The sequence below is a fragment of the Eptesicus fuscus genome, chromosome 14 (assembly GCF_027574615.1).
Source record: "Eptesicus fuscus isolate TK198812 chromosome 14, DD_ASM_mEF_20220401, whole genome shotgun sequence".
Lineage (NCBI taxonomy): Eukaryota > Metazoa > Chordata > Mammalia > Chiroptera > Vespertilionidae > Eptesicus > Eptesicus fuscus.
Window position 1 is genome coordinate 79488106 of NC_072486.1, and position 13839 is coordinate 79501944.

The window sequence follows — 13839 nt, forward strand, 5'->3', positions numbered from 1 at the left end:
TTTGAATTTTGGACAAACAGTAATACTTTAGTGTAAGTATGTATGCTTATAGTACAAAATTACTCTTTATCTGAAATTTATATTTCAGGACTATATTTCATCTGGCGATTGTAAGGCCGAACTAGCACAGTCCATACACTAGCTCATCAGCCCAACCTCAAAGACCCTGGGTTTAACCACAATGCTCCTCCAAGGGCATTTTAGTGCCATCTGAGATCTTGGTAAAATGCAGATTTTGATTACTAAGCAGGTCTGCCAGGCGTGAAATCCAAGATTCCGCGTGTCGCCAGGCGAGGCCAATGAGGCTGCAGGTGGCTGGCGCTCCCGGGAGCGCTTTATTCTTCACCCCCCCCCAGCGACACTGGGACTTTTTGCACAGCTCCCTGGAGCGTATTGCTTAAACCTTCACATTTCAGCCAGCATTTACCATAAGTGACGCTGCACATCCTTTCATCTGCTCAGGGTATTGTTTGACCAAGCTTCTTATTAGCGGGGGAAACCCAAAGGGCGCCCCGTGCAGACCACGGGTGCGGGGCCACGCGCGAGGCCTCGAGGACGCTCCGGGACCACGTCGGGGCCGCGGCGCCCCCCGGCGGGTGGTGACGTCACCCGCGCGGCGCGGAGGCGAGGCCTCCGCTCGTAGCCTCGGCGCGCGCGCTCGCTCGAGTCGAGGCTGCGGCGCCGGCACGGGGCGAGCGCCCGAGGCCTGGGCGCGCCCGCGGCCACGACCGCGCTCGGCACTGCGTTTTCTCCCGGCTGTTCCGCCCGCGGCGGCTGGTGCGGCTGGACCTGGGCTGTGGTGGGAGGGAAGATGCCACAGCCCGAGTCCCAGAAGGCCGGGATCCTGCGTTGCCGGCGCCGGGGTGAGTAGCGCGCGGCCGGCGGCGGCGTCGGACCCGGCGCGGCCACCGTCCCCTCAGCGCCTCACGCGAGCGTTTCCGGCGCGCGCCCCGCGCAGGGGTCCGAGGGCTGCGGGCTGCGGCCGCGCTCTCCGCGGTACCGGAGCGGCGGTGCCTGGCGTCCGTCGCGTGTGCGGCGTTTAACAGCCCGAGCACGGTTCTTCCGGCGGGGGTGTTGACCGAAGAGACTCCGGAGACCTCGGCGCCCGCCCCGAGGGACTTCCGGTGGGGCCGGTGCTCGGCGCTGGGGGGGTGCGGGTCGCGCCGGGGTCACGGTCGCGGGGCCGGGGCTGCCGGACGGAGCCCGAGCGGTGCGGAGGGACGGCGGAAAATTCCCCACGAAACCAGAGCGATCGAATAACGCGCCCCCTCCCGAGCCCAACCCCCGGGCAGTGTTCACTTCTCTCCCAAAGTGTCACCAAGAAAAGCTGTTGTTTGTGTGCATTTCACAGCTGCCTCGTACCCGGCCGCCGAGGCGTTCGGTTGAGGAGCCTCTTTTCATCAACTTTTCCTCTCGTTCCTTTGGCTCTGTGCGCGAAGACGCTGCGTGGTTTGTATTGTGCGGCGCACCGCCTCCTTCAGCTGCTGTGAGCACTGGAAACACCAGGGCCCCCACCCAGCTCGGTAGACCCCCCTTTGAGGATATGAACACTCCTGCCGGGCTGGCCTTCTGTTGTGAAAACATCTGGTCGGTTTTCAAAATATAAAATTAAACCATAGCTTTGAATAGCTGTTTATACTCCTGTGCACCCACGAGACACTGGTGCTGCTCTCAAGTCCCCCAAATCACAGTTTTAGACCAGACTTTTTTTTTTTTTTCAGTTCTTCCCTTTTATCTAGAAATAGCGGATGTTGAGGTCTGCTCTGCCGCCGTCTTTAGAAAAGCAGGAAACAGACAACCTGCCGTCAATACGTATAAAATTGAGCTTCCTGAGGGAAATGTCATGAAAAAGCAGATCCTGCTTTTCACATCTTCTCTAGATGATTTCTGTGCTGTTCCTTGCAACTTGTTAACTTCAGAAATATACATATATATCATTTTAACCACTCTAAGTGTACAATTCAGACGCATTAAGTGCATGGACAATACTGTGCACCATCACCACAGTCTGTTTCCAAGCTTTTCAGCACCCCGAACAAACGGTAGCCATTAAGCAGTAACTCCCCAATTGCCTCTCCCCATCTTGTCCAATTTGCCTGTTCTGGACACCTCTTAGAAGTGGAATCATGCAGTATTTGCCCTTTTGTATCTGACTGTTAAGGTTCAAGGTCCACCTAGGTTATTGCACATTGGAGACTTCATTCCTTGTTGTGGCTGAATAATACTCGGTTGCATAGCCGTATCGCGATTTGTTTCCCCATTTATCTGTTGATGGGCACGGGTTGTTTCCACCTTTTGGCTCCTATGAATAATGCTGCTGTGAATATATGTTTACAGGTATGTTGGAGTCTCTGTTCTTTGGGGTAGGAATTGCTGGGTCATATGATAAATGTATGTTTAACATTTTTTTTCTATTTTATTGATTTTTTACAGAGAGGAAGGGAGAGGATAGAGAGTTAGAAACATCGATGAGAGAGAAACATCGATCAGCCGCCTCCTGCACACTCCCCACTGGGGATGTGCCCACAACCAAGGTACATGCCCTTGACCGGAATCGAGCCTGGGACCCTTCAGTCCTCAGGCCGACGCTCTATCCACTGAGCCAAACCGGTTAGGGCTATTTTTTTAATCCTCATCGGAGGATATGTTTAGAGAGAGAAAACATGGTTTGATCTAGAGCTGTGGGAGACAATGGAGAGGAGGGTCTGCACTTGTCAGCTTGACTGGACTTGGGACCTTAAGGGAGAGAGGGAGACATGCATCAGTGGCCTCCCGTTTTCTCCCTGACTGGGGATCGAACCTGAAACCTAGTGATGTGCCCTGAGTGGGAATCAACCTGCAGGACCAGAAGCGGCACACAGCAGGAGACGGGTGATCAGCTGAGCGCTATCCTCCTCCCCGGGGCTGTTGCACCTTTTGAAGAGCTACCAAACTCTTCACATTTTGAAACTGCTTTCTTCAAGACCCCCGTGCCTTACTGATTGCTAAGTCTGATGACCCCCCACCTTAACGCCCTCAGGTTGACCTCTCTAAATTGTTGGGACACCGTGTTGTTGGTTAGAGCGCCCTCTGGAGGTTTTCACTTGGTCATTCTGCTCAGGTCCTTCATAGGCTCCTCCTCCTGCACACAAGAGGTCCGTGCTTGCTCCCTAATCCACTTTTGCTCTCTTCATTTCTTAAACCCTCCTCTGTCCATGTAACTTAAACTATAATTTTGATGTTTATTTTTAACTTCTCTCTGAGGATTAGATTTGAATTTCAAACTATGGGCAATATCAGTGTTCTCTTGAATGCCAAAACAAAATGCACTTGTTAATCCTCCCAAACCTGTTCTCTCCATGCTTCCTGTCATTAAGACTTGAAGCTGGTGTTTTTATTCCCCCTCTCCCTTAGGGTCCCATGTCCAGTCCAGTTGACAAGTGCAGACAGTTCTGTCTCTGACCCTCCTCTTCGTTGACTTACACAGCTCTAGATCAAACCATGGTTGCCTCTTACTGGAATTTTTGTTATTGGACTCCCTGGTTCTAGATTTGTTTGTTTATGTCTTGATTGTAGTATTTTTTAGAGTTTGCTTTAGGATATGCCCAAGTTTTTCACTTGATTTATTCTTTCTTTAGGATTTTTTGTTCTTAGAGAAAGTGAGATTACTGACCAGGGGTATAAAGGTTTTTAAGGCTCCTTTGCCATTGTCAAATGTGCTTTTCAAAAAGGCCCAGCAGTTGCCCCAGCTGAGTGACTCAGTTAGTTGGAGCATCATTCCATGCACCAAAAAGATGGTGGGTTCTATTCCCGACCAGGGCACATACCCCAGGTTGTGGGTTTAATCCCTGTTCAGGGTGTGTTTGGGAGGCAATGGATCGATGTTTCTCACACATCGATGTCCGTGTGTGTCTCTCTTTCTCTCTCTCTCTCCAAAATCAATAAAAACATATCCTTGGGTGAGGGTTTAAAAACACACACAAAAAAAGGCCCTGCAGTTTACATATAACTTCATCACTGATAAATGCATCATTTAACTACTTGTACTTCAATGAGTATGAATAATGTTGCTGCCTGGCCGGGCGTGGCTCAGTGGTTGAAGCATCGACCTATGAACCAGGAGGTCACCATTTGATTCCTGGTCAGGGCACATGCCCGGGCTGTGGGCTCGATCCCAAGTGGGAGGTGTGCAGGAGGCAGCTGATGAATGATCTGTCTCATCGATGTTTCTATCTCTCCCTCTCTCTTCTTCTTTGAAATCATTAAAAATATATGTTAAAAAGTAAAAAATAAAAACATTGCTAATTTAAGAGTTAGAAAATAATATTTTTATTTGCATGTCTTTACTTATTGAGACTGAAGACTTTTCCGTATGTATTTCCAAGCTTTATCCAAGTTCTTTCATTTATGAATAGTTTGAAAAATGCTGTATGTAGATTTCCAGCTCCGGCATAATAGAATATAACAGGGTTTTTCTCAATTTGGCACTGTTGATATTTTGGGTCAAATAATTCTGTGTGGCTGAGGACCGTCTTGTGCATTGTAGGATATTAAACAGCATTCCTGGCCACTACCCATGAGATGCTAGTAAAATCCCTCCAGTTATGACAACCAAAAACGTATGTAGACATTACCAAAAGACTATGGATATTGCCAAATTTTTCCAGACATTGTCAAATATCTTAGCCCCTGGCTGAGAATCACTAGAGTAGAATAGGGAGAGTGGACTTGGCACTATGAGACTAGTGTACAGGTACAATACATCCTTTTGACTATTCAGCATCTATACACACCCTTTACTATTCACTTCCATGTGAACATTCTGTTACCTAAATTAAATTGAAAAGTTAGTCTCCAATGAAACTTTTATTAAAACAAGTAGGAAGCAGAAGTGAGGAGAAATATATACAAAAAACCCCACAAAACCCACAGAATCTGTGTCCTTTGATTCCACACACAAGAATTAGCTGAGGACTAAATCGTGTAAGCACATTACAATCTCTAGGAACCAACATACATGGTGGGGCAAAAGTAAATTTATAGTTGTTCGTATGGAAAATAATACAATAATTCAAAACAATTTATTCTTGTATTATTGTATTATTTTCCATATGAAAACAACCGTAAACCTACTTTTCCCCCATCCTGTATCTATAGAACCTAGCACCTTAATATAAGGGTCATGGCCAGAGGAGCATTTGTTGGGTGATTAAGTTTTATTATAGAAAATTTAGACTTAAAATATTAACATATTTTTAGAAATCTATTAGTCAACTTTTTTTTCATCTAAACCCCACCTATCTCTCCTATTGGCTGATATATGATTAGATGATTTTAGCAGTATAAAACAAGTTCTGACCTCCAATTTTTAAAATACTTTTAAAAAATATATACATACTAGTGGCCCGGTGCACGAAATTCGTGCATGGGAGGGGGGGTCCCTCAGCCCGGCCTGCACCCTCTCACAATCCAGAACTGCTGGCTCCTAACCACTCACCTGCCTGCCTGATTGCCCCTAACTTATTCTGCCTGCCAGCCTGATTGTCCCTAACTGCTCCCCTGCTGGCTTGATTGCCCCTAACCACCTCTGCCTCGGCCCTGCATCTGGGACCCAGGATTTCCTCCTCCAGCCGACCACAGGCACCCGGGATCCGGGCTTCCCTCCCTCTGGTCAGCCATAGGCACCCAGGCCAGCTGCAGCCACAGGGGATGGTGGGCAGGTGGCTTCGCCTGGGCTGCAGCCGCAAGTGCTTGCGCCCGGTACTGCGGGTTGGGAGGCTTCTCCATCTCCCGGGCCACAGCCAGCCGCAGGTACTGGTGCCCGGGACTGCGGGGTGGGCGGCTTCTCCGTCTACCAGGCTGCAGCCAGCCACAGGTACTGGTGCCTGGGACTGCGGGGTGGGCGGCTTCTCCGTCTACCAGGCTGCAGCCAGCCGCAGGTACTGGTGCCCGGGTCTGCGGGGTGGGCGGCTTCTCCGTCCACCAGGCTGTAGCCAGCCGCAGGTACTGGCGCCTGGACCGCAGGCGGGCGGCTTCTCCGTCTTCCCTGGGATGCAGTGTGGGCGACTTCTCCAGCTGGCTGCGGCCTGGGATCATGGGGCAGGCGGCTTCTTCATCTCTCGGGCCGCACCCAGCCTCAGGCGCTGGGGCCCAGTTTCTCCGTCTCCCCCAGGACATGGGGCAGGCGGATGTGAGGCTTCTCTAGCTGACTGTAGCCTGGGATCAGGGGGCAGGCGGCTTCTTCGTCTCCCGGGCTGCAGCCAGCCTCAGACGCTGGCGCCCGACTTCTCTGACCCCCACAGGCCTGGAGCGGCGGGGGGACGGGGCTGCCTCCATGTTTTCAGGTTAATTTGCATACTCACTCTGATTGGCTGGTAGTGTAGCAGAGTGATGGTAATTTGCATGTTTCTCTTTTATTAGTGTAGACTAGAGGCCCATTGCATGAAATTCGTGCACGGGGGGCTGTGTCCCTCAGCCCAGTCTGCATCCTCTCCAATCTGGGACCCCTTGAGGGATGTCTGACTGCCCATTTAGGCCCGATCCCAGTAGGATTGGGCCTAAATGGGCAGTTGGACATCCCTCTCACAATCCAGGACTGCTGGCTCCCAACTGCTTGCCTTCCTTCCTGATTGCCCCTAACCACTTCTGCCTGCCAGCCTGATCACCCCCTAACCACTCTCCTGCTAGCCTGATTGATGCCTAACTGCTCCCCTGCAGGCCTGGTCACCCCTAACTGCCCTCCCATGAAGGCCTGGTCACCCCTAACTACCCTCCCTTGCAGGCCTGGTATCCCCCCCCCCCAACTGCCCTCCCCAGCAGGCCTGGTCGCCCCCAACTGCTCTCCCCTGCAGTCCTGGGTCCCCTCCAACTGCCCTTCCCTGCAGGCCTGGTCACCCCCAACTTCCCTCCTCTGCCAGCCTCGTCACCCCTAACTGCCCTCCCCTGCAGGCTTGATCACCCCCAACTGCCCTCCCTTGCAGGCCTGGTCTCTCCCAACTGCCCTCCCCTGCCAGCCTGATCGCCCCCAACTGCCCTCCCCTGCTGGCCATCTTGTGGCGGCCATCTTGTGTCCACATGGGGGCAGCCATCTTTGACCACATGGGGGCAGCCATCTTGTGTGTTGGAGTGATGGTCAATTTGCATATTACTCTTTTATTAGATAGGATATTTATTGATTTCAGAGTGGAAGTGGGGGGAGAGAGAGAGAGAGAGAAACATCAATGATGAGAGAATCATTGATCAGCTGACTCCTGCATGCAATTTTTTTTAACTTTTTATTTTAGAATAGTTTTAGATTTACAGAAAATTGCAAAGATAGTGCTGAGAGTTCTTATATATCCCACTAGAGGCCCGGTGCACGAATTCGTGTACCAGTGGGGTCCCTCGGCCTGGCCTGCAGGATCGGTCCAAAACCAGCTCTCCGACATCCCCTGAGGGGTCCCGGATTGCGAGAGGGTGCAGGCCAGGCCAAGGGACCCCACTGGTGCACAATTGGGGCAGGGAGGGACGCGGGAGGTTAGCCAGCCAGGGAGGGACTGCGGGAGGGCTCCAGGGCATGTCCAGCCCATCTGGCTCAGTCCCGATGAGCCAGACACCAGCAGCAAGCTAACCTACTGGTCGGAACGTCTGCCCCCTGGTTGTCAGTGCATGTCATAGAAACTGGTTGACTGGTCAACTGTCTGCCCCCTGGTGGTCAGTGCATGTCATAGTGAGCAATTGAGCAGCCTTAGCATATCATTAGCATATTATACTTTGATTGGTTGAACAGCTGTCCGGTTGACCAGACACTTAGCATATTAGGCTTTTATTATATAGGATACCAAGTTTCACTTATTAACAAGTTACGTTAGCATGGTACATTCATCATAATTAATGACCCAGTACTGATATATTATTAACTAGCATCCAGACTATTCAGATTTCCTTAGTTTTACCTAAAGTCCTTTTCTGTTCTAAGGACATTAGGTAAAAACAAAGGGTTGTATCTAGGATACCACATTGCATTTAGTCATCATGGTTCCTCAGGCTCTTCTTGCCTGTTTATCAGCCAAGTTTCTCAGACTTCCCTTGTTTTTGATGACCCGGACAGTTTTGAGGAATAATTAAGGGTCATTTTATAGCATGTTTGTCAATTGGGATTTGTCTGATACTTTTCTCAGTATTATATTGGGAACTTGGATTTGGAGGAAGAAAACCACAGAAGTAAAATGTCATTCTCATCACACCCTATTGATGGTTCATACTCTCATCACCATGTTACCTGATCACAGTTGAGGTACTGTTTGTCAGGTTTCTGCACTGTAATGTTACTTCTTTTCTCCTCTTTTTTTCCTACAGTAGTGTTTGAAAGGAAGTCCCTATTTCCTGCCCACATTTCAGGAGTGGAACTTATGCTTCACTTTATTGAGGGCAAAGTAGCTACATAAATTATTAGGAATTCTGCAGGGAGATCTATTATAGTCTACCTTATTTATTATTTATATATTTAATCATTTGTATTGTTACAGACTCAGGTATTTATCTTATACTTTGGGTTATACCACTTTATTTGGTTGCTCAGATAGTTTTTGTTATGGCCATGGTGAGCTCTTTCAGTTGATTCCATCTGTTCCTTTGACATAGCCCCGTTATGGGGTTTTGTTGTTCATTTTGAGGGTTTGTTTTTGTTCTTGTCTTTTTTGGATGCACTTCCTTCCTTGCTAACACTACAAGGTACTCCAGGCTCCTCTTGTATATTTCCTGTCCCAGCTCTAGAATCAGTCATTTCTCCACGGAGCCTTGGTTCCTTGTATTTTATCCTTCTCTGCTATTAGAAACCAAGATTTGGACACTAGGTGTGCTCGTGTTGCTGGGGTGTCGTCCTTCTAGGCCCTCTGAGCTGACAGGCAAGAAAATATATGTATCTAAAACTAACATGTTAAGCTAAACCAGGCGTCCTCAAACTACGGCCCGCGGGCCACATGCGGGTGTTTTTGCCGTTTTGTTTTTTTACTTCAAAATAAGATATGTGCAGTGTGCATAGGAATTTGTTCATAGTTTTTTTAAAACTGTAGTCTGGCCCTCCAACAGTCTGAGGGACAGTGAACTGGCCCCCTGTTTAAAAAGTTTGAGGACCCCTGAGCTAAACATTTTTATACAATATCTTGAACTCTAACCCATTACTACATGGATCATTCTAGCCTTGTTTATCTGTAACTTTCTACTCCAACAGTTAGAAACTTGGCTTCCACCATCCGTTTATGTAATTGCTTAGTTCTAGTATGCAGTCATGCAAGCATAACAATTTTTCAGTCAGTGACTGCATATACGATAATGGTCTCCCTATAAGTGGTACCACCTATAGTAACTATAATAATAAAAGCATAATATGCTAATTAGACCAGACAGCTGAAGGACCTTCTGGATGAAGCCGGGGCTGCGAGGGCCAAGGAAAGCCACCGCGGCTGTGAGGGACAAGCCCATTGCATGAATTTTGTGCATCGGGCCTCTAGTAAGATTACAATGGAGTTGAAAAAAGATTTCTATCACCTAGTGACTTTGTAATGTCATAGCATGTATTTGTGGTGATGCTGGTATAAACCTGCACTGCCAGTCATATAAATAGTATATACAGTATGTACAGTACATAATCTATATTATATATATATACTAGAGGCCCGTTGAATGAAATTCGTGCACGGGGGTGCTGTATCCCTCAGCCCAGCCTGCACCCTCTCCAATCTGGGACACCTTGAGGGATGTCCGACTGCCCTCTCACAATCCAGGACTGCTGGCTCCCAACTGCTTGCCTGCCTGCCTTCCTGATTGCCCCTAACCACTTCTGCCTACCAGCCTGATCACCCCTAACCACTCCCCTGCCAGCCTGATTGATGTCTAACTGCTCCCCTGCCAGCCTGTTTGCCCCTAACTGCCCTCCCCTGCAGGTCTGGTCACCCTAACTGCCCTCCCTGCAGGCCTGGTCTCCCCCAACTGCTCTCCCCTGCAGGCCTGGTTCTCCCCCAACTGCTCTCCCCTGCAGGCCTGGTCACCCCCAACTTCCCTCCTCTGCCAGCCTGGTCACCCCTAACTACCCTCCCCTGCAGGCTTGATCGCCCCCAACTGCCCTCCCTTGCAGACCTGCCCCCCCCCCCACCAACTGCCCTCCTCTGCCGGCCTCATCACCCCTAACTGCTCTCTCCTGCAGGCTTGATCGCCCCCAACTGCCCTCCCTTGCAGGCCTGGTCCCTCCCAACTGCCCCTCCCCTGCTGGCCATCTTGTGGCGGCCATCTTGTGTCCACATGGGGGAAGGATCTTTGACCACATGGGGGCAGCCATCTTGTGTATTGGAGTGATGGTCAATTTGCATATTACTCTTTTATTAGATAGAATAGAGGCCTGGTGCACAGGTGGGGGCTGGCTGGTTTGCCCTGAAGGGTGTCCCGGGTCAGGGTGAGGGTTCCCTTGGGGCGTGGGGCGGCCTGGGCAAGGGGCCTATGGTGGTTTGCAGGCCAGCCACGCTCCCCCATCTACCCAAGCCATGGCCTTGATATCTGGGATTTATTTATCTTCTATAACTGAAACTTTGTAGCCTTGAGCAGAGCCAAGCCTCCTGCTCGCTCCATGGCCACAGCCATTTTTGTTGGGATTTATGTATCTTCTATAATTGAAACTTTGTAGCCTTAAGCGGAGGCCAAGGCAGGCCAGGGCTGCAGAAGCTTGGCTTCCTCCATCGCCTGGGGCAACTCAAGCCTCCTGCTCTCTCCAGCTGTGTGGCTGCCGCCATTTTTGTTGGGATTTATCTATCTTCTATAATTGAAACTTTGTAGCCTTGAGTGGAGGCCTGGGCCCACCAGGGTGTGTGGAAAGCTTGGCTTCCTACATTGCTGGAGAAACCCAAGCCTCCTGCTCGCTCTGTGGCCGTAGCCATCTTGATTGGGTTAATTTGCATACTCACTCCTGATTGGCTGGTGGATGTGGCTTGTGGGTGTAGCAGAGTGGTGGTTAATTTGCATAAAACTCTTTTATTAGATAGGATATATGGCTAAGTGACCAGCCAACTGGCCAGTAGGTATAACGTGCACTGACCACCAGGGGTCAGACGCTCAACGCAGAAGCTGCCGAGCGACAGCAACTTTGTAGAGTACCATCTTGCACTCCGGGACCCCTCAGGGGATGTCACAGAGCTGGTTTTGGCCCGATCCCCACAGGCCACGCTGAGGGGACCCCGCCTGCTGGAGGGACTCCACCTGCCAGAGGGACCCCCTCACTCCGCAGACGCCCTTCGAGACACTGCGCTGCCCCAGGTGTGGCGGCCAGGGAGGGACTGTGGGAGGTTGGCTCCAGGATGTGTCTGGCCCATCTTGCCCAGTCCTGCTCCACCCCGCCCCACCGGCCACCTTCTAATTAATTTCCTTTTAATGTGCATGAATCCATGCACCAGGCCCCTAGTATTTGATAATAAGTGATTGTTTGGTTTATGTATTTACTATACTATATTTTTTACCCTTAGAATACACTCTTTCTACTTATTAAAGTTTGTTGTAAAGCAGTATGCCATGCTATCCCAGAAACAGTCTTATGTTTACCGTGTCTCATTTTTAAAAAGTTAAAATTATTAGGGCAACTTTGGTTAATAAGATTACATAAGTTTCAGATGTGCAATTCTCTAATACATCATCTGTATATAGTACTGTGTGCTAACTACCCAAAGTCTATTCTCCTGTATCCATATATTTGACTCCCTTTACTCTTTTCATCCTCCCACCTCTTTCCTCCTGTCTAAATCTATGTTTTTTGTTCATTTGTTGTTTTTGTTTTTTTGTTGTTGTTAATCCTCACTTGAGAATATTTTTCCATTGATTTTTAGAGAGAGTGGGAGGAGGAGAGAAAGAGAGAGAGACATCAATGTAAAAGAGACACATTGATTGGTTCCTCCTGTACATGTCCTGGCCAGGGTCGGGGATTGAGCCTGCAACCCTTCAGTCCGCAGGCTGATGCTCTATCCACTGAGCCAAACTGTTTAGGGTTGTTTTATATTCCACATATGAGTGAAATGTGGTTCTTGTCCTTTTCCATCTGACTTATTTCACTTAGCATGATACACTTAATGTTGTCACAAATGGCACTATTCCAACCATATTTATGGCTGAATAGTATCCCATTACATATATGTGCCATGTTTTCACCCAGTTATCCATCGAAGGAACACTAGGGTTGTTTCCATGTCATGGCTACTGTGAAAAATGTTGCAGTGAATATAGGGGTACATACATTGTTATGGAATAAATGTTTTCAAATTTTTCGAGTAGATACCCAGAAGAAGGATTCTGGGTCATATGATAGTTCTGTTCTTTTTTTGTTGTTGTTAATCCTCACCCAAGGATATTTCTCCACTAATTTTTAGAGAGAATGGAAGGGAAGGAAAGAGAGAGAGAGAGAGAGAGAAACATTGATGTGAGAGAGATACATTGATTGGTTGCCTCCCACTTGCGCACGGGGATGGACAGCACACAAGTCCCCCTCCCATACTCTCTATATATATTGGTTGCCTCCCACTTGATGAGGGCCAGGGATGGAGCCTGCAACCTAGGTACATGCCCTTCAACACTCTATCCACTGAGCCAAACCAACTAGAGCTGATAGCTCTATTCTTAATTTTTGGAGGCCCCTCCATACTGTTTTCCATAGTGGCTGTACCAATTTACATTCCCACCAGAAGCATACAAGGGTTCCTTTTCTCCACAACCTCTCCAACACTTGTTATTTCTTGTCTTATTGATAACTAGAGGCCTGATGCATAAAATTCGTGCATTCAGGGGGGGTCCCTCAGCCCGGCCTGCGCCCTCTCGCACTCCGGGAGCCCTTGGGGGACGTCCGACTGCCACAGAGGTGAGAGAGGCTCCTGTCACTGCCACTGTGTTCGCCAGCCGTGAGCCCAGCTCAGGGCTTCTGGCTGAGCAGCGCTCCCCCTGTGGGAGCGCACTGACCACCAGGGGGCAGCTCCTGCGTTGAGCATCTGCCCCCTGGTGGTCAGTGCATGTCATAGTGACTGGTTGTTCTGCCATTTATTTGATTTGCATATTAGCCTTTTATTATGAAGGAACAGTGGCCTGGTGCACGAAATTCGTGCACATTAAGAGGGAATTAATTAGAGGAAATATTTTAATATTGCTACTTGCCCTTTCTCCATAATAGAAGTGTCAGAGATGAAAGAAAATTAGTAAAATGTCCTGTCAGAGTCTGGGGCGTACAATGAGACCCAGAGTCAAGTCCCCGCCCACCCGCGCACACCTCAAAATCACGTGAGACCCAGACCCGGCCAGCCCCACCCGTCAAGCCCTGCTGGAGGGGGGCGCAGCATCAGGTCCCCCGTCAAGCCCCGGTGGGTGGGGGGCACGGCCTCAGGTCCCCCGGCCCCAGTGCCAGGGTGTGGGGCAGCCTCAGGTGCCCTGGCACCGGGGTGGAGGGCGCAGCCTCAGGTCCCCCAGCCCGGCCTCGGGTCCCCTGGCCCCGGCGTGAGGGTGCAAGGAGGTGACTACCATTTGCGTACTAGCTCTTTATTATATAGGACAGCCATTCTAACAGGTGTGAAGATGATGTTTCATGGTGGTTTTGGTTTTTATTTCCCTAATAGTGAAGTTGAGCATCTTTCATATATCTGTTCACCATTGACGTCTTCTTGGGAAAAGTGTCTATTGAGTTCCTCTACTGACTTTAAAAATTGGATTGTTTGTTTTTTTGTTGTTGAGTTGTATGAGTTTTTTATATATTTTGGATACTAGCCCTTTATCAGAGGTGTCCTTTGCAAATATCTTCTCCCATTTGGTTGCTAGCTTGTTTTTTTTTGTGTGTTTTTTTTTTTAATATTTCGGGGAAATAAT

At 49.3% G+C, this 13839-nt stretch overlaps 1 protein-coding gene across 1 annotated transcript in view; it reads left to right on the forward strand.

The window, feature by feature from the left end:
* Positions 1-648: 648 nt before the first annotated feature.
* GALNT11 (polypeptide N-acetylgalactosaminyltransferase 11) overlaps positions 649-13839 on the forward strand; it is a 70734-nt gene continuing 57543 nt past the window's right edge. Inside the window, exon 1 of the mRNA XM_028135568.2 lies at positions 649-863. The gene's annotated coding sequence lies outside the window, so the exon portion shown is untranslated. The remainder of the gene's footprint in view (positions 864-13839) is intronic.